Source organism: Lasioglossum baleicum, chromosome 5, assembly GCF_051020765.1.
Source record: "Lasioglossum baleicum chromosome 5, iyLasBale1, whole genome shotgun sequence".
NCBI lineage: Eukaryota > Metazoa > Arthropoda > Insecta > Hymenoptera > Halictidae > Lasioglossum > Lasioglossum baleicum.
Genome location: NC_134933.1, coordinates 2,399,097 through 2,419,494, shown reverse-complemented (window position 1 = coordinate 2,419,494; position 20,398 = coordinate 2,399,097).

The window sequence follows — 20,398 nt, the reverse complement described above, 5'->3', positions numbered from 1 at the left end:
CATAACCGAAATTTTAACTCATCAATTTGACTAAAAATCATCGAAAAATAACTAATCACCTGCTTGTTATTTTATCGGTTTTTTACCACTGTGTCAATTTGACACCGAGGGACGGATGGGGTTAATGAATTAATTAATTAATTTGATAATTCAATCAGAGAGGTAACCTCTGGTTTAGTTGGGTTTAGTAAAGCAGTATATATATATATATATATATCAGTGAAAGCAGTCGACTGAAAATAGTAACCTCTACCACTGCGAAATTCAGTCGTTCAGTAAAACAGTCGACTGAAAATAGTAACCCCTACCACTGCGAAATTACTAAAACTAGTCGACTGAAAATAGTAACCCCCACCACTGCGAAATTACTAAAACTAGTCGACTGAAAATAGTAACCCCCACCACTGCGAAATTCAGTCGTTTTACTAAAACTAGTCGACTGAAAATAGTAACCCCCACCACTGCGAAATTCAGTCGATAGTTCAGTAAAACTAGTCGACTGAAAATAGTAACAGCTACTATCGACTAAATCGATAGTTTTTAGTCGATTGCGCCCATCACTAGTGTCGCGGTACGCCGTGACATCGCATCGTGACGGCGCTGCGGCCCAGGGCGCGCTCTGATTGGTCCGTGTTTTTCGTTAATAACTCCTAAACAAAGCCGCAGTTGACTTTGGTGCAAAGGAAAATGTCTCTTAGAATGGTCTCAGGAACCACCCTCTTTCGGGATTTTCACGAATTTTGGGACACCCTGTATATACAGGGTGTCTCACCTGATTTTGACATCTTGATTTTCTCGCTATTGTTACTCGTAGCAAAAAATTTTTCAGCATAGGCTTGAATGGTATCGAGTGGAGCATATTTTGATGTTATTAGTTTTTTCGTTAGTGGATGCGTAAAGGTCATATAAAGGTTAACTTTTTTTTTTTAATGGAATGAGGTATTTTGGAATACATCAATCGATGCAGCTGGACATTCGTTATAAAAAAGTACTAACCTATGTATGTCGAAAAGTTAGTAGTTCAGGAGATATTTCAATTTAAAAAACTCTAAAATACCATTACTGTCGTACTAAGACGTTTTTTAAATTGAAATATCTCCTGAACTACTAACTTTTCGACATACATAGGTTAGTACTTTTTTATAACGAATGTCCAGCTGCATCGATTGATGTATTCAAAAATACCTCATTCCATTTAAAAAAAAAAGGTAACCTTTATATGACCTTTACGCGTCCACTAACGAAAAAACTAATAACATCAAAATATGCTCCACTCGATACCATTCAAGCCTATGCTGAAAAATTTTTTGCTACGAGTAACAATAGCGAGAAAATCAAGATGTCAAAATCAGGTGAGACACCCTGTATATAGATACAAACGCTACTCACTTACACACAGATACTCGCGTGACTCACACAACTCTATAAATATACCGTAGCTATATGTACTTTAATGTACACGCGTACAATTAATCTTGTAAGTGGAAAGGGTAGAAATTTATACAGCTTAAAATATATAAAAATAAATATTTATTATAAATCTATTTATTTTCTCTTACAATGTTTCGTATAATAGGTACGCGCTATCTCAAACAAAAGTGATCCAGCGGAACTTCAATAGGATCTGCGAATATAAAGACAAGATATATTATCGCACATGTTTATACCATTATTTCTTAACTATATTTATTTATAAATAAATAATATATAAATACCTGGTAAACATAAACTTGGTACGGCAGACAGAGAGAGTCCTCGCCGCACAATATATTTGGCCTCAAAATGTAAATTGCATACTGCCCGCTCCAACAGTAAATAGTTTCTCGGGCAGATGCAATAATTCTTTGTTCCCAGTCGCAGAGAGCCACTTAGAAATCCTTTTCTCATATTTCCTGTCCTTAGGAAATTTGTATAAACTGCTATAATTGCCGGGGCAATTAAGAACAACGCACAATTTAGCAACCATAGCTACTCTTTCACTTGGACCAACTTCGACTCGCTTAGAACAATTCAGAACAATTCCAGTGTGGGTTAGGTTGCTAAGCGTTAGCGTCAGTCAGAGCCAAGCAAGCGTTCTGCGCATGTGCCCCCATCACGTGATGGGGAACACCAACGTCGCCTATAAGCCAGGGCCAGAAACTTAGTGGTTGAATTATTTGCATTTCAGCTTATACCCCCTGGTCTGAACGCGCTCGACGAAGTCGAGCCACTCTCGGGCCACCCGATGGTGTGTCACGGATAGACTGCGGATCTTTATGCAAAATAAAAAATGTCAGCGTCGATTACAGGAAATAGAAACTAAATTGAATGTCATCTCTTCCCTTAATGATTTTAATAGAGGAGAAATCATATATTGACATCTTCAATTTAAAAAATTTTCCAACAACTATCAATTTCATCTACTCAAGTTTGCTATAAATGCATAAAGATCCGCAGTCTATTCGTGACATATCAAGCGGCCCGAGAGTGGCTCGACTTCGTCGAGTGATTTGAAAATTACAGTCAAAACGTGTTGGTCGAGGAAGTGTCGACTTCCAGCTCAATAGTAATGACCCGTCATAAATCTCTCTATAGAGAACAGCCCCGGGAACGGCACGGAAAGAAATCGAGCCTACCGGGTTGGGTCTGCCTTTTTTTTTTTTTTTTTTTCGTGTGAAAATGCATTACGCATACCTCGGCATCCTGGGGGATAGCCGAGGTTATGTGGGACTCTCCTCGGGTGGGGGTCGACTCGCAAGCGACTCGATCCCCTCCCGAGGCCTACCGCACTAAAAACACACGCCCTCCTAAGCTACAGGGGAAGTGCCTGGATCACGCGAGTATTCAACAGGTCACTTCCCAGCATTACAATCATCCCGCGAGGGAGGGGTTAACCTCCCCCGCACCCTAATCTAACAGACCCCGGGCGGAGGGACCCGCCCGGTGTCCCCGTCCCTGGAGCCTTCGAATTGAGCTTCCCGAGCCCCAGCTCGGTCCACCCACAGCTCCCGGTGCCCTCGTGCACTGCTCGAAGCGGGGAACCCAAAGGTCCCCGCTCCAGCCAGGGCAAGAGGGCGCCGACACCGGTAAGGGAAGGTCGTCGGAGGCGCATCCGAAACGCCCCGACCCTCCCCACCCCACCCCCCACGCCACCCCAGAGCTCGGCTCCGGGATGGCCAGCTCCCCAACAAGAATCTAAGGGAGCCGGACCATCCCGGGAGAAGTTAAACTTCTCCCTAGGGCCGGGGTCAGCTTATACCCCGGCCCCTCTCCTGAACCTCCCCCGTTCCAGAACGGGGGGATATCCTCTGACGCGAGTGCCTGGGTCTGCCTAGCCCGACCCCAGCCGCGCGCCCGTAGTCTCAATGTGTTGACTTCGATGGCGCACGCTGCGTAGTATGTGTGACCGCTGTAATAAGTATTTCAATACAGCCGAAAATGCGTGTGAAACGAGTCCTGCCTCCTCCACTCTGATCCAATTGTCCGCGCATTCGCACCTAGACACTTCACCGTAATCCTGCCTCGGAACCTTCTTCTCAGGCTTACACCAAGTACAATGTCACCAGTTCGAATCCATGCGTGTTGGCGTCTTGCCGCCATCCCCTACAATTGCGTAGTATGTAGTGGGCGGTAACGGTATCGTATCCTAACCCACTGCTGTTCCGCTATCGCTCGTACTTTCGAGGCAGTGTATTGGATCACTTGTTGGACATAGACAAATCTAAAATGTTTTTTCACTACGTGAATGAAATATGTAATTTCAGGACAGACGCTGTCGATCCTTACGTCAGAAAATGTCTGTTCCAGGGTTGTTACCTTTCACTTAAAAAGGTATCGTTGGCCAAGACTGGTTGCTAATATTATTCTCGAGGTGTAAATGGGGTTATTTAGTCGTATACAGCGTCCTTTGCCAGCTCCTTGTGACGCCAATTTTTATATCTCCATTTCTTTTCAAGGGCTCATTTTACAGTGGAAACTCCAAGGAATATAAACATATTTTTTTCAAAATTTAAATCACTGACGCACAGTGGTCTGGATTGGAAAATCGTGTGCCATTTTGTTATAACTTTTGAACCAGTAGAGATACTGCAATTAAATTTTCACTAAAAATATTTAAAAAATAGTCATTTTTAACTATAGGTAATTAAATATATTTTGCATTTGTTAAACAATAATTTTTTATAAATTTTCATTGATATTTTTGATTTAAAAAAAATTTTTTGGAATATGATCGTACATACTATTTTTTACTTTCTAAATATGTATTTTTTACATTTATATTTCACACATGTAACGTTTTATGGAATACGTAAAATATAAATTTGAGAAATCTTGTTGCAATCAACATACACAAAAATTACCGTAAAGGTAAAAACGCATTACAAGCGTGTCAAAGATATTTTTTATAATAATTTATAATGATTAAAAAACGAAACGAGCCTACTACCTTATATCTTTATTTTACTAGAGGTGAGCGAGAAATATCAGAACGAAACAGAATTGAAAAACTTCTAATATATTTTAATACTAAAGAATTACCTCGGATGCAATATGGTATGGTATGGACATGATATTTGGTCCCCTCAGGGTTTCAAATTCATTTACCAATCCTCTCCTTTTTCCACTCTCACCATCGCCTTTTCAGCGGGACCTACTGTTTATGGTGGGTTCCGAACCACCTTTTGCCAACAACACGTGAAAAACACCCCGGGTGGGTCACTTTCCGGTTTTTGACCAGACGGTCACCCATCCTAGTGCCGGTCACGTTCCACGTTGTTTAACTTCGGTGATCTAACGAGAACCGGTGCTTTCAACGGGACTACGGTTGTTGGCACCTCGGATGCAATATTTAACACTAAAATCTTACATTTTTCGTTATGTGAAGTCATCTGATAATAATTTGTACCAACAATATACCTCGCAAACATTCTATTACCAAATATTTGCGAAAATAAATAATTTTTTCACATACCCGACCGCCATTTTGTTTTTTCAATTTTGACATCAGATTCATATTCAACGACCCTTGAGTTTCAGCAATTGATGCGATACCGCATCCAACTTTAATGGCTTTAAACAATAATAATTTGAGCGGGCGGAGAGGGGCGGAATTAATTTTTTCATGATTATTTAGAGGAAGGTGTACTAAAAATATTCCAATTAATTAGAAAGCTAAACTCGGCTAAACTTTAAAGATATACCATCTTAAATGGAAAGGACTTCACAAATTTTTCTTACGGCATTGAGCATTATTATTTAAATAGAGTATTTACATTAATAAATAATAGAAAGATATGATTTTTATCACAAAAGTCTGCTCTTCAATATAACAAAAAAGCGAGAGATAATATTAAATAGGAACGTCAGGGCACCGCATCACAGAGAACCAATTTTTCTCGTGAAAAATCCTCCTCTTCAAATGTCCTATTTTCAATGTTTATTGCAACTATTATATTTATTAAATTGTACTTGTGGGGGATCTAAATATGAGAGAGAGGAGGAAAAAGGAAGGAGAGCGTTTCGTCCTAGGCCCGCTAGAGGATGTGGGAATGCGGTATGCAGTTACCAGTGTATGCTAACCACGGTAGGAAGGATGATGATTTTCAGAAGGAATTGGGAGAGTCCCACATACCTCTCCACGTGTTGGATGTGAAGGAAATTGAGAGTTACAACGAGGGTCAGTCACCAGTATTTATTCACGATGACGGTCAATATAATCATCAGTCAGAACTATGACTGAGAACACACAATAGCATCAGAATGATGCAGGAGCAAACACGTTTATAAAACTTGGCTAACACGCTGGAGTACACGCTGACAATGTTGAGCACGTCTGTACTCATTGAACGTTCGAACAGAAGAGAGCGAGCGTTCGCTGCGCTCAGCAATTTCGGCGGAAAGCCGCGAGTGCGCAGGCGCGGTACCCCACCAAGGATCGGGGTAAAGCCGAGCCCACACACTCCCCCCCTAGTGCAAGGCACGATTCACAATAACATGGGGTGGTGTAATAAAATAAAGAGAACTTATGCAAAATATGCATTTACAATTTCATTTTTAAATTTCGCAGAGCATCACAACAGGATGTAGGCGGTATCAACCAGCGCTTCATTACATTCATAGCTTAATAGAAACTGCTTTTCGCGAATAAGTTTTTAAATTGGAGGGGGCCAGACCGCTCGAAGCAGGGTCGCTATCGACCGTATCGTCGAGTGCTGGATTGACCAGAAAGGCTGGTTTCAGCAACACGATGGATACATTTTTCGACGTGCCATTAACGTCAATTTGAAATACCCGATCAGAAGGACGGGAAAGAACTCTGTGAGGTCCCGAGTATGGTCTCTTCAGAGCCTTTTTGGCCATGTTACGCATGAAGACATGCGAACACTGATACAACGATTTGAAAATGAATGCGCGCTTCTTGTTGTGATGAGCTGCAGGTACCGGACGAACCTGACGCATGTGCTCGCGATGTTCCTCCAAAAATATATTAGGGTCCGGCGTGAAATCCTCCGGAAGAAAGAATTCTCCGGGGAGACGAAGCGTTGTTCCGAAGATAAACTCTGCGGGAGACGCATTCGTGTCCGTACGGACATGGGATCTCAAGCCAAGTAAGACCGTGGACAGCGAGCGCGTCCAGTCAGTGTCACGATGACACATTAGGGCCGCCTTTAAGGGACGATGCCATCTTTCAATAAGTCCGTTAGAAGCCGGGTGGTATGCAGTTGTGCGGATTCTCTCGCATCCGACGAGAGATAAGAGTGCCGTAAATAGACGCGACTCAACTTGTGCACCTTGGTCCGTCGTTATGACTTTCGGTGCGCCATAACGCGAAATCCAGGTATCGAAAAACGCACGAGCGATGGTCTGAGCGGATGTCTCAGGAAGTGGGACAGCCTCGACCCATCTAGAAAATCGATCGATCATCGTCAAAATGTACTGCATACCACGTCGAATTGGCAAAGGACCAACAATGTCCAAATGTACATGGTCAAAACGACCATCAGGGGCAACTATCTTGTCAGGCAACATTTTCAAGTGCCTGGATATTTTGGACTGTTGACAGTCCACGCACTCCTTGCACCATCGCTGAATATCGCGATGCAAGTTAGGCCACACATATCGGTGCCTTATCAATTTATCGGTCACTTGAGGACCAGGATGCGCAGGCAAGTGAAAAATGTTGAAGACAGTTCGGCGCATCTTTGCAGGAATATATGGCCGAATGGCCTCCGCTGAGATTTCGCAACTGATAGTATGATGCTCAGGGCCCCATGAAATATCTTTAAGAACAAGGGAATGATCGGTTGACTTGCGGAGTTCCGCCAGTTCACCGTCATCCTTCTGGCTTCGAGCCAAGTCTTTTAGGTTAATTTCGCAGGGGAGTCGGAGGGACTCTACCCGCGACAAAGCGTCTGCGACTACATTCTCCGGGCCCTTCACATGCTCAATGCGTGAAGTGTACTGCGCAATGTAAGACAGCTGACGCAGCTGACGCGGAGAGGCTTTCTCGGGACGCTGTAAAAACGCGTACAATAGAGGCTTGTGATCTGTCACAATTTTAAACTCGCGCGCTTCAAGCAGGTACGAGAAATATTTGATAGCCTCATAGATCGCAGTTAATTCCCTATCATATGCGCTATAATTCTGCTGCGCAGGGGTTAATTTCTTCGAGAAGAAGGCGAGGGGCTCCCAAGCCGGGCATGTGTTCCCAAGAGGATGATTCCTCTGTTCAAGGACCGCGCCTATTGCAAAATCTGACGCATCGGTCACAAGCCTAAGCTCTGCCCCAGCACGGGGGTGCACAAGAAGGGTAGCCTGGGCAAAATCTTCTTTGATTTTGCCAAAGGCACGCTTCGCCTCGCTATTCCATGGAACTTCTCTCTTATCATTCCTCTTTGAATCAGAGAGGTAGGCATTTAAGGGTGCCTGAGTGGCGGCTGCCTTAGAAATATTGCGGTGATAAAAATTTATCATGCCCAAGAACCTCCTAAGTTCCACAATGGTCTTGGGTATGGGGAAGTTCAAAATTGCCTCCACTTTTGATGCCGTGGGGCGAATACCCTTGGCATTTACAAGATATCCTAGGAATTCTAGCTCCTGAACTGCGAAAACGCATTTGTCAACATTTAACCTGAGATGGTATTTTCGCAAGCGGTCAAACACCGTGCGTAAATGAGAATCATGTTCTTCCATCGAAGACGAAGCAATAAGAATGTCGTCTATATACAGAAAGACAAAGTCCAGATCCCCCAGCGCTCGATTAATGTAGCGCTGGAAGGACTGACTGGCGTTTCTGAGACCAAAGGTCATATACAGAAATTCAAACAGCCCGAAAGGGGTTGTAATAGCAGTCTTTTGCACATCTTCAGGGGCAACCGGAATTTGGTTAAACGCCTTGTGCAAATCTAGAGAGGTGAAGACTGATTTCCCCGCCAGATTATTTGATGAATAATCATGCAAGTATGGGGTCGGATATCTATCCGGAACGGTGATGGCATTGAGCTGCCTATAGTCACCGCAGACATGCCATGAGCCATCCTTTTTCTGCACCATGTGCATTGGACTGGCCCAGGGACTACTGGAGGGACGACAAATGCCGTTCTCACACCACTGTTTAAATTCTGCTTTAGCAGCAGTAAGTTTGTCCGACGCCAAACGACGCGGACGCGAAGATACAGGAGGCCCCTTCGTCAGGATGTGATGATACACTTCCGACGAGGAGGGTGGCAACGGGTTAGAACAACCCGTGATCTCCGGATATTCAGCTAAGATCGCAGAATGCGAGGATTTAGCTGCGCTAGTATGCACAGACCTTACAAAAGAAGCGTGATATCTTCCAAAGGAAGTCACGTTAGTTGCCTTATCGACCAGACAATGACTTTTTAAGTCGACAGAGATACCATAATGGTGAAGCAGATCCGCACCTATGATAGCGGTGGGAACGTTGGCAATACAAAAATTCCAACGGATCACTCGTCTGAGGCCAAGATCCAATACACGGAATGATTCGCCAAAAGTGTCGATCCGAGAATCATTGGCAGCGAGTAATTTCAATTGAGCAGGCTTGCAGCGTATCTTTGGATCTGCCGGAAGCAGTGATATGTCTGCGCCTGTGTCAATTAAAAATTCTTGACCAGAAATTCGGTCATGAATGTGGAGACGACGAGATTCCCTATATCCCCTACCAACGGTCTCCATGCGGGAGGGAGAATTTAGTTTTTTGACGCTGAGAATTCAGCGAACTTAGGGCATCCAGGTGTACAGGACGTAGGATTGTGCGGGTAACGCGCGTGCGCTAAACACAACGCACCTTTCCTGGATGAAGTAGTAGAGAGTGAATTTGATGGAGATTTACTCCGGAATGGTCGCGGATGCGACGGCGAACGCGCATTAGCGCGAGCGCGGCCTGGATCTCTACTGCGCCCAGAAGGGGCGTCTAATTTCGAAATAATCGATTTTAATAACGTTTCAATTCTGTGAAACTGGTTGTCCGATGATCTCGAGGGAACCGATGTGTCCTGAGAACACGAGGGAAGTGAAGTGTCCTGAATGGCAACACTCACCTTGGGCAACTCGCCTGACATTGCAACTAACTTGTCAGCTAATTCTGCCACTTTATCCAAATCGGTAAAACCAGTGGCAACCAGGATTTCACGCTGATGCTCAGTCAGCTGCTCTAGAAAAATTTGTTTGAGCACCGTATCGGTGCATGTACATGCGGCATTCAATTGGCGTAATTGCCTCAAAATCTGTGAGGGACGACAGTCTACGTTGACTTGCCCTCGAAGAAGTTTTCTAAGGTTCTCTTCATCTGAGGGAGCATAGACCTTGATAAGTCTCGCTTTTGCCCTCGAGAACATGTCAGAGTAAGGGGGTTCCTGCAAAACAATGTCGCTGATGTTGGCCATACCATCATCATCGAGGGACATGGCTAGATAATCAAACTCCGCCGTTTCAGAATAAACGCCAGCACGGCGCAACGACGCTTCAATCTGGTGAAACCAGAGAACAGGATTCTTCCTCGAGAAGGGAGGAATTTTAGGAATCTTAGCTACTGCGACCTGGGTAACCCCTTCAGACCCTCCCCTTTGGGAATTTACTGCTGAATTTACCCCTGACATTGAGGCTTTAAGAGCCGCTAATTCGCGACACACGTCTGCTAGCTGCGATGCGAGCAGAGTGGACGCATCGTTTTCGGAATCGGAACCTAACATGGTTATCGCAAATGCAACAGGACCTAACCTTACCTTACGCGCGAGCGTATCACAACCTGTCTAATGTCGCGCACAAGCGCGTTACAAATATTTGTGCTAATGAATTTATCGCGATAAAAACGCGAACTAGCAAAGCCAAATAATGGAATTTGCTTCGAAAGCGTTAATGAAACACTAGAATGAACGCGGACTCTAAAAAGATCGCGTAGAACGCACGAACTGTCACGCGATTCTCTAACCTAACCTCTTGGAACACCGCGAGCACACGCGCGCGGTTCACGAAACACGAGGACCGTGTACACATGTACACCGGTTAGACGCAGTTCAATGTTTTTTTATGCAGCAACGCACGCACACAGTCACTAGGCGCCGGTGTCGATGTACAGGACGGCTGATGACACCTCAAGGACAATCTCGCCAAATAGCAGGAACGATGTCGAGGTGTTGACAACAAAGTTGTCCTTGGCAAGCAGCGACCAGCTAACAGCACACAGCAACGGCTTGGCAACAGGCACGATGCTGGATTTGACAACAAACGTTGTCCTTGGCCGCAACAATGGCGGCTAACAGCTTGGTAACAGGCAGCGTGACGATGTTCATCAACAAGGCTGACCTTGAAGCCCAAGCTGGCTGGAAACGGTGAAACGACGAAAATGGCCGTCTGACTCAACCGTTGGTAGAATTACCCGCTGAAGCAGAGTTTTTTGCCCAAATAGCACGGCAGTTTTCTCACCAAAAAAATGCAAGATTTTCGCCGGCTGCTCTTCCGTCCCGTTAAACGTCTGGATCCGAAGAACCAGGGGCGACGATGAAACGCTGCACACCTGTTGTTGGACCGGAATGGCCAGCCACGTGTTGTAGAATGCCGAGGAACCTCTTCTGCGGCGTATCGACGATGGAAACGTCGGAAGGCGGTCCTCGTAGACACGTTAATCGACGGATGTCGAATTCAGCTCCTCCAAGGAATTCCTCGATGTCCAGGTGTCGATGCAGACCTCCAGGAACACTCTCTTCGGCATGCAAATGCACGATTCCACGAGACACAGAAACAGTGTCAAAATGGCCGACAACTGATCACGTCGGGGTCACCAATGTGGGAATGCGGTATGCAGTTACCAGTGTATGCTAACCACGGTAGGAAGGATGATGATTTTCAGAAGGAATTGGGAGAGTCCCACATACCTCTCCACGTGTTGGATGTGAAGGAAATTGAGAGTTACAACGAGGGTCAGTCACCAGTGTTTATTCACGATGACGGTCAATATAATCATTAGTCAGAACTATGACTGAGAACACACAATAGCATCAGAATGATGCAGGAGCAAACACGTTTATAAAACTTGGCTAACACGCTGGAGTACACGCTGACAATGTTGAGCACGTCTGTACTCATTGAACGTTCGAACAGAAGAGAGCGAGCGTTCGCTGCGCTCAGCAATTTCGGCGGAAAGCCGCGAGTGCGCAGACGCGGTACCCCACCAAGGATCGGGGTAAAGCCGAGCCCACAAGGACTCATCAGTAAGGCTATCTAGCAGGCCCTGCCTTAGACGGTTGGGATGTCGGAAAGCGGTTGAGGACTGTATATATACAAATCATTGAGGAACCGAGTACTTGCGGGAAAGGTCTTTCGACTCCTGTCCCTCTTGTGGCGCATGTAGGAAGTTGCCGCTACATTACCCCCCTGCCAGTGTATAACGATAATCTTGCCGAGTTCCCTTTTGTCAGAATCCGAGGAGGACGATGGGATTGCTTGCAGATCGTTGCCCACTCGATTGATGCGTGTCGAGTTTTTTTTTTTTTTTTTTTTTGAGAAGCGCGCGTTTTTAGCTCGAACTGTAAACACACATCATGGCGAGCTAGTGGTCGCGCTCGTGCCTATCGAGCCGTAGATACTGTTGTCCTAGCATGGTCGCTCGAAGAGGACGTGGATTCGGTCGCTGATCCTCCGTGAGTCCATCGTGATCTGCTGACGTCGGTCGTCTGCGACAGATCGACGGATCGCCACACTAGGAGAGGGATTACGTGTTCTCGGCCGGTTTTGCAGTACAATCTCCATCCTCCTTGATGTTGTTGTTGGGCTCCTGGTTGTATTCGTCCGTTTTTTCCTCCGGTCGGTCTCCGTCTTGCGTTTCTGTTCTAAAGTCGCGGATCACCAATGTGGGGGATCTAAATATGAGAGAGAGGAGGAAAAAGGAAGGAGAACGTTTCGTCCTAGGCCCGCTAGAGGACTCATCAGTAAGGCTATCTAGCGGGCCCTGCCTTAAGGACCCTTTAGTTTGCACCGTCTCCGGCGCGCGGACATGTTGGACCATTTAGTTTGGTGTCCGGTGGGCTGGTCGTAATTCTTGAGGCTCGCACAAAGGCCAAGCGCTGGGGATCGTGTCTAACCCCAGGGGTTCGCGGACAAACCCCAGGGGTTCCCTGAATCTTTTACTCCCCTCTACACCTCAGGAGATGCCTATCCTAGAGCCGGTCCGTCGCCGGAGAAATTCCAAGCTCTCCGAAATTTTTCCGGCCGCCGCTCCGGCGTGGCACAGGCAGAATATAACATGCTGTATTTATTTAAAAAGCTATTGACTAGAACTTGTCAGAGTTTGTCGTGTCAATAGGTGGCGAATACGTTGTTAAGGAATTTAAACGTTATAACAAAGAGTTTGATTTTTTTGAAAAGTTAGTACAATTATTAATTGATTACATGACGTGGAAAAAGATTTGTGGAAAATGCAATTGGTCGGAATTGCAGAGGAAATACTAACAGTTGTATTTCGCAATTTTTTTGGGGTGGCTCTTTATTGAAAATTTGAAGAGCACGTTGTGTGGATCTATTCGTGGCCAGCGTTTCTCTTGCAAATTATTAGCAAAACATGGAAGAGGAAAAAGTAGTACATACTGTTTTTTATACGCAATGCAACGACATATGTAATTTTTTTGTGTTTATGATATTTTGTTAGATGTAAATCCGAATATTGTACAGCGACCCTCAAGGTCATGCAAGCTCGGAAACGAAAAAAGCATTTTGAATATTTAATACCAATGTGTTTGCAAGTATTTCAAAATGCTTCTTTCGTTTCTGACCTTGCATGACCTTGAGGGTCACTGCACAGTATACGTATGAATTCGACTAGACACGCGCTCTCATGTGACATAAGAAATAATAAAGCATTCTATTTAAACAAAATTGAAGGTCACCTTCATATCTAACAAAATATCATAAACACAAAACAATTACATATGTCGTTGCGTTGTGCGTATAAAAAACAGTATATACTACTTTTTCCTCTTTCATGTTTTTCTAATAATTTGCAAGAAAAACGCTGGCCAGGAATAGTGTGAAACACCCTGTAGATCCACACAACGTGCTCTTCAAATTTTCAATAAAGGGCCACCTCAAAAAAATTGCGAAATACAACTGTTAGTATTTCCTCTGCAATTCCGACCAATTGCAATTTTCTACAAATCTTTTTCACGTCATGTTGTCAATTAATTGTACTAATATGGTCACCGTGTAGCAGTATGCCGTATGAGTGAGTGAGAGAGAGAGACTGAGAGAGAGTAGAGTGAGAAAGAGTAAAGTGAGAATCGCGGCAGGTGTCGCATAATGACCATTAGCGACACCGGCGACACCTAACGAATCATGTACGCCTTACATCGGCAATTGTATGAATATGCAGAGATTGAAACGAACCGCAGAAGTGTACGGACGTTGTCGAATAAAACTTGTGAAGAGCACCACAGTCGTGTAGTCGATCGCGATATTAATATTAATCGATATTAGCGATTCGTGTGAGAACGCGGAGAAAACGAGCGGAGCAGTCGTAATAGGAAGTGCGCGAAACTTGGAGCACGTGGCGCGTATTACGTCGTTAACGTGTCGGTTCCTTTGTCGAGGTATAGCAGGCAGGCGTGAGGCGCGAATACTGCATCTGCACTACATTTCGGACTAAAATCGCGGCCAGTAGGGGCGAATACGCAATTTTTCCTCCGAAATGGCGACAAACGGGGAGTTTTATGAAGATGAGAGGAGTAGGCATTTTCGAGACACGACGAGTGTGCTGCCGGCGTTTGATCCTGTTACAAACGAGCTAACCATCGAGGAATGGATCGAGAAAATGGAGGAATACGGAGACCTGTACAACTGGGACGAGGTAGCGATACGACTCTATGCCCTTGCTAAACTAAAGGGTGTAGCACGGAAATGGCGAGACAGTCTACCACGTGTCCAGCGGACATGGGCACAATGGAAAGTACTATTAAAAGACAGCTTCCCATCAGACGAGAGTGAGGTGAGTCTTAGATTGGATGCTCAAAATTACAAAAAGAAACCAAGTCAAGATATAGCCAAGTACTTTTATGAAAAACTTGCGAAGTGTAATCGTGCGCAAATGGGCGACCGCGAAGCGATCGAGTGGATCGCCGACGGGCTTAATAATCCCCGTTTTCGAGATTATTTAGGACCTTTAAGCCGGTACAAGAAGCCCAGTGAGCTTCTCGCAGACTTGCGAAGCGCGAATCTATGTATATTGGAAGGAGACAGCAAAGACGGAAGAGAGACGAAACAATCCAGGGCCTCGTGACGACAATCAGCCAAGATGCTTCGCCTGTAAACAACAAGGTCACACCGTTTGTACGTGTCCAAAAGCAACACAAAGTATAACATACTTCAAATGTGGAAAATCGGGCCATTATTCGCGGTCGTGCACGGAAAACATTCGCCCAAACACGACAATTCGTAGCGGTCAACGCGATATGCCCGCGAGAGTTCTGTATATAGATGGAGATACTCACCAAAAGTACTTCAAAAACGCAGTTATTAGTGGTCGGAGTGTGAAATGCTATGTTGACCTTGGCAGCAGCGTAACGGCTTTACGCCAAGATATCGCACATGAGCTAGGCATAACATACCATGAAACGACCCTGAACAGTTTCGTAGGATATGGAGAAGGTCGAGTACAGCCGTTGGGCGTGTTTACAGCAAATATAAGTATTGACGGTGTATAGGTGAAATCAGAAATACACGTCGTTCCAAGCAAGAGCCAAGCGATACCCCTGTTGGTGGGCCACCCGTACACAGAGCACCCTGACGTCATCATCCTCAGCAGAGCTGGCGAATTACAGATATCGAAGACTGACGACAACCCGTTGCAGACCGTGCCGTACAGTGTTACTAAGACGACATTGCGAGCAAGCGGTACGTATGTCATCCCAGACAATTATCTAGGTCATATAATTGTAGCAGGAGACCTGCCTGACCAAGGACTATGCGTGGAGGGAGGCCTCCGAGAAAAGGGCCCAGTTATACCGAGGTGCATCGTCTCTATGGACGAACAGGGAAAGACCATTCTGCCAGTGCTGAACATTACCGGTGAGGAGCTGACAATTAAGGAGGGAGACGTGGTATCGAGAGGAGAGGTGTACGAGGAGCGAACGTGCGAACGAGAAATCAACGACGAACCAGTGACGTCAGACCAGGTGGACACCGATCTAGTCGGCGAAGAAGCAGACAACATTCTTGCGGTACTAAACGATAATCGCGATATAATAGCGACTAATATATATCAGATCGGGAAAACGGATAGGACAACCATGCGCATAGAACTCATTTCGGAAAAACCATTAGTTTATCGACCCTATCGGTTATCGTACCACGAGCGGCAACAACTCCGAGATATGACAAACGATTTGAAAGACGCAGACATTATAGGGGATAGCGCCTCGCCATACGCGAGTCCGGTATTACTACTGCGAAAGAGAAACGGCGAAGTACGAATGTGCGTTGATTATCGCGGTATAAATAATTTAACGGTAAAGGACAGATATCCCCTACCACGAATAGACGATCAGTTAGATAGACTACGGGGATAAAAGCATTACACCAGCCTTGATCTCTTCAGCGGCTATTATCAAGTACTAGTAGATCCGAAATCGCGAGACAAGACAGCCTTCGTTACGCTGGATGGCCAATATCAATTCAAAAGAATGCCTTTCGGGCTATGCAATGCACCTTCGGTCTTTCAACGAATGATAAATACGGTACTAGGTTCATTAAAGTACGATATAGCGTTGGCATATTTAGACGATGTCATAATCCCCAGTATGACTGTAGAAGAAGGTCTAGCACGTCTAACCACAATTTTTACAGTCTTTAGGGAAGCCGGATTGACAATTAATTTACGTAAATGTCACTTTTTCAAGTCACAAATTGAATACTTAGGCTTCGAAGTATCAGCGCTAGGGATACAACCGAGCGAGCGAAAAGTAGAGTGCGTTAGGTCATTTCCAACGCCGAAAACAGCTCGCGACGTGAGGAGTTTCGTAGGACTGGCTAGCTATTTCCGACGATTCGTCAAAGGCTTTGCCCTTATAGCAAAACCTCTGACGGACCTCTTAAAGAAAAACGAAAAATTTATTTGGGAAACAACTCAAAATAACGCATTTAAAACAATTAAAAGAATGTTGATATCGAAACCAGTCCTCACGATATACGACCACAGCGCGAAAACGGAGGTGCACACGGACGCATGTGCGTCAGGCTTAGGTGCGGTGCTGTTACAACAGCAAAATGGAAAGGATTGGCACCCAATTAGTTTTTATAGCCGCAAAACAACGCCTGAAGAGGCAAAATATCATTCTTTCGAGCTAGAAGCTCTTGCCATTGTTTGCGCTTTAGAGCGATTTCGCGTGTATTTGATAGGGATTCATTTTGTTATAAAAACAGACTGCAACAGCCTAAAAATGTTAGGTAGCAAACGGGATCTAAATCCTCGCATCGGTAGATGGTTCGTCAAATTATCAGAATTTAACTATTCAATCGAATACCACACTGCCAAACAAAATGACGTAGCGGACGTATTAAGTCGAAACCCGATAGAAGAAGCACAGGAAACGGTTGTCACAGGACTTCCAGTTCTAGGAATCAAAATTAATACCGATTGGATAGCGGCGATGCAACGAGCAGACGCGGAAATTTTAGCATTGCGTGATCGTTTAGAAGCAGGCGAGCGAGACGTCCATGATAATTTCACTATGTACAATGCGCGAGTGTACAAAATTACGAAAGGGCGTTGGCGATTGTACGTACCGACCGAACTGCGATACGAGGTAGTAGCGGAAGCGCACAAGTCATTAGCTCACTTGGGAATTGAAAAAACCCTTAGCAAAGTAAAGGAGACGTATTACTTTCCGAAAATGCGCGATTTTGTTACGAAATACGTGAATAGATGCATAAGCTGCTTGTATTATAAGAATCCCGGCGGCAAAAAGCCCGGATTTTTACACCCACTAGATAAAGGTAATACACCGTTTCAGAGCGTACATATAGACCATTTAGGGCCACTACCGACCACCGAACAAGGAAATAAATACATAGTCGCAACCATATGCGGATACAGTAAATACGTGACATTACAGGCAGTAGTAGATGTCGGCGCGGAAACTACGTTAAAATTTCTATTAGGCTTCATGTCGCATTACGGGCGACCAGAAAGGATTATAAGCGATCGGGGTACGGCGTTTACCGCTCACGTATTCGAAAAATTTTGTAACGAGCACGAGATTCAACACATAAAAATTGCTACGGGTACGCCGCGCGCCAATGGACAGATCGAGCGATTGAATAGCGTTATACTTAACTGTCTTTCCACGACTACTGAAAATTTATTCGGTGAAGACTGGGATAGACATGTACACGAAAGTCCAGTGGACGCTGAACAGCAGCCAACACAGAGTAACACGTAGAACTCCATACGATATCATTTTCAATTATAAAGTTACCGGATAGCACGAAAGTCCATTGACTCGCGAGATCCGCAAACTCAACGAAGAGTTAGGAACACAGGAAGAAGGAGCGTGCGTTGCTACACTGTTAGAGAAAAACAAAGAAGCGCTCGCTAAACAATTTAATAAGACACGAACTAAAGCTAGACAATACAAAATAGGCGATATAGTTTTATTGAAAAGCGAATCACCCGCGACGGGCGAAAGCCGTAAATTGACACCGAAATATCGTGGTCCATATGAGGTAGAACAGGTTCTTGAAAACGATCGCTATGTAATACGCGACATTGAGGGCGAGCAGCAAAGTCAGCGAGCTTACCGCGGAATTGTAGCAGTAGACAAACTGAAACACATTAATATGAGCGCAGGGGAATATAAAAATCGAACGCAGACGCGCGCAGCAGTTGTAAAACCACACGAAATAGAAATAGATTAGAACAGTAAATGTATGTATATGTATGTACGAAACGAACAGTTATTGTAAATGCATCGACGAGGGCGTCGAAAATGCAGGAATGGCCGAACTATGGTCACCGTGTAGCAGTATGCCGTATGAGTGAGTGAGAGAGAGAGAGACTGAGAGAGAGTAGAGTGAGAAAGAGTAAAGTGAGAATCGCGGCAGGTGTCGCATAATGACCATTAGCGACACCTAACGAATCATGTACGCCTTACATCGGCAATTGTATGAATATGCAGAGATTGAAACGAACCGCAGAAGTGTACGGACGTTGTCGAATAAAACTTGTGAAGAGCACCACACTAACTTTTCAAAAAAATTAAACTCGCGGGTAGCGGTTTTCATATCTTAGCCCACAGCTGTCCCGCTATCATTCGTACGGGGCAGTGTTTTGAACTAGTCAGAACATAAACAAATCCGCGAGCAACACAACACGCCTTTTCGGGCAACGTTGCAATCTATTGGTGTGATTTTTGAGCTGGTACATTATAATTTAGAATGTGGAAGTCCCTTCCAACACGTGTTGGCCACGTGTTTTCCTTCGTGCTTTTGTCGGACGGTGGTCATAAAGTAATTTGCGACGAGACAACGTCTCGTCGCGAGCCGCGTCTAGGCCTAAGAGTAAGAGCGATCGAACGGCAGTCATATTTGTAGACTTTGCCGAAACTGGCCCGCACCAATCACCGCGAAGAATCAGCCGCGACGCGAGCGGCACTCTTCGTGGTCCGTGCTTTCGTCTTCTGTCTATATAAGGCAGAACGAGACGAATTTTCAGCGGAGTTCACCTGGAGACAGTCTCACCCTCGCCAGTCAGTGAACGAGCTCGAATACTCCTGGGTGCGTCCAGGACGCGAGCGCTTCGGTACTCTTCGATCGGGGGCTTCCGTTCGAGTGTACAGACGTTCCTGCTGGACGACGAGGCCGTCCAGTCCGCAGGTCGAGACGACCGCTCCAGGAGACGCTCCCCGTCGAAACCGCGACGTACCGGAATCCGCGACGTATCCGCGCATCCGTAGCACCGTCTCCGGAAAGACGTTCCCGCAAGTCGCGAGAAGATTCGCGCACCGTACCAGACCGGCTCGTCGTGCCAGATACCGCTGGACGACGAGATCGCCGTTTTTACCCGCGTCCAGAATCCAGCCGCGGTAGCATAGTCCGGAATCGCCAACGCACCGTGTCCGCCAGAAGCATGGTCTCGCTTGTCCGGACCGCATATCTTCATATCTTCATATCTTAGCCCACAGCTGTCCCGCTATCATTCGTACGGGGCAGTGTTTTGAACTAGTCAGAACATAAACAAATCCGCGAGCAACACAACACGCCTTTTCGGGCAACGTTGCAATCTATTGGTGTGATTTTTGAGCTGGTACATTATAATTTAGAATGTGGAAGTCCCTTCCAACACGTGTTGGCCACGTGTTTTCCTTCGTGCTTTTGTCGGACGGTGGTCATAAAGTAATTTATGCTCGTCAACGAAACTTATTTTTACGCTACCCTCATTTATACCTGTCTTTACCTGTAATAAAATTTATGGACTTAAGGTAACGGACGAACAGGAGAACACCTTCTATGTGCAGCTGTTTGTAGTTATTGGGGTGTTTCACATTCCATGTGTACCGTATGAAATTTTTAAACGGTGTGTACAAGGTCAATCAAGTTGCAAAGTGTCGCAGTGTAAAATGAACAATTTACTTACTACTTTCCTATGCATACTCCCCTCTACGTGTATTCTCGAAGACTACATACAATGACTCCCACTAATATTTGGACACTCCAAAAAAGACGATAACTTTTCAAATATTGGACTATATGATTTGAGCTTTTTTAGAAAGCCAGATCAATTAGTTTACTACAGGACGCGAAAGGAAATTTTTTCTTTTTTACGTGGGCCTATATTGAAAATTTAAAACATACGTTTTGTAGATCTGTGTCAATTCTGAAAATTCCTTCAAAATCAGTCGATGTTGCAATAAGC